This window comes from Solanum tuberosum, unplaced genomic scaffold, assembly GCF_000226075.1.
Source record: "Solanum tuberosum cultivar DM 1-3 516 R44 unplaced genomic scaffold, SolTub_3.0 scf00110, whole genome shotgun sequence".
Lineage (NCBI taxonomy): Eukaryota > Viridiplantae > Streptophyta > Magnoliopsida > Solanales > Solanaceae > Solanum > Solanum tuberosum.
The window spans coordinates 1255520-1257310 of NW_006239037.1; the positions used below are offsets into that span (position 1 = coordinate 1255520).

Sequence of the window (1791 nt, forward strand, 5' to 3'; positions counted from 1 at the left end):
TTAACATTCATAAAATAAAATAAATCGTGACAAGTAAAAATAAACTTTGGGAGTATTATAAGCTAAACACATATCCACAAAAGTTAAGGCTTCAAAAGGGGGGTATATTTTGGAAAGTCTGAAAGAGGTGATTGCCTTTAATTTGTCTGCATGGGTTTGTGGCGTGGGCGTGATTATATTCAAGTTGTCTCACTATATGATATTAGATATATAGCGTAATATATAGTTGGACCACTTCCATATGAATTATTACATTTATGCATCTTTCACAACTAGCTTTTCACCCCCCCTACACCCTAATAAATTATACCTAAACTCATAAAGAAATATCCCAAAGACTTACCTAGATAGATCCCCAAAGATAAAGGGGTGCATTCTTTCCATCCACCCCTTTATATATACACATCCACTTCCTATACTTAATTTCAAGTACTTGTGTGTTAATATACATTTCAAGTACTCTTATAAGTTGTGGATCTAGGACCGATGTGAAGAATATCGGATCGTGAACCACTAGCAGTTGAAGCTGCCAGCATGATCTAAACTTTTCTATTGCTCTGTACGAGGAAAGATCAGATCATGTGGCAGCATCACCTGTTGATGGTTTCGCGGAATTTGTATCTCCCTTGATTGAGGAAACTCCCAAGTCTCAAGTAAGCCCTAGCTATCAATAAGTAGCAACAATTTCTTCTTCTTTATTACTTTTTGTTGCAATAAGGGTCTAATTGTGCTTGTCGAAAATTAAATAATTCCGTTTAAGCCATTATTTGTTGACCTACCCTTGTTCAGGGAGTCAATTGATATTCCTTTGTCGGAAAATTAACTATATATGTTGATAGGTCAATTTTTTTGTATGAACAAATATATACTATAGTTGAATTACTATGATTTTTTTTTTAAAAAAATGGAAATTTCTAATAGTGGTATTCATAAATATCACAAAGTAGGGTTGGAATTTTCTATACAAGTGAGCAAAAAAACAAACTTCTAGATCTTACTGTAAAAGGGCTCTAGGCATTCTAATAAAGTGTTTCTGTTTCAATTGCATATTCCTTTCTATACTAAAAGTGAATCCCTTTTGACTTCTTTTTTTTATGTTTTTTTTTTTTTGCGTTTTAAGTTTTAGAGTAAAAATTCTGGTCTAGTCACTAGATGGAGAAATTATAGGAAAAGGTATAACCTTCATTATTATTTTTTCAATTCAGTCCAAGTCAAGATAGAAAAAAAGAGGAAGAGCTAGCGGGGATCTCTAGTTATATTGCTTAAGGTAAAAATATGGATATGATTGAGATTAATTGATTGAGTAATTAATATGTAGATTAATATGTAGATTATTTTTTCTTCACATGTCGACCATATATATACGTTGAAAATAGTAATACTTAAATATTTAAGTCATGTCTAGATTATATGTCTATTTGTTATCCTAAATGCATGATCTTTTGTGTTATATATCAAGATAACTTTTATGGTATTAATGTGATTAGATTCAAGTGTATGTGAAAATACTTTAATTTATAGGTGTTATTTGGAAAGACTCTATTAGTACCTGTATAAGCCCCTTTGAAAGGTCACCCCTTAAGAAACAATAAATAATAAGAGTAATATTACTATATTAGTACTGTGGACAACTATTGTTGAACGGAGGGAGTAAGAGTGAAGTTTTTCTAATGATATCAAAGCGATAAATGTTTATCTCACTCTTCTATCCTCTTTGTGTCTATGATGTTATCAAGGACATGTTTATATTTCTAACAAATGATATAAGAGCATTAGTTCAATCCTGAAATT

At 31.1% G+C, this 1791-nt stretch overlaps 1 non-coding gene across 1 annotated transcript; it reads left to right on the plus strand.

The window, feature by feature from the left end:
• Positions 1 to 521: 521 nt before the first annotated feature.
• On the plus strand, positions 522 to 595 carry MIR167B (microRNA MIR167b). Its single transcript, NR_127265.1, has one exon. It is a non-coding gene; the product is annotated as a microRNA MIR167b (primary transcript).
• Positions 596 to 1791: the final 1196 nt, after the last annotated feature.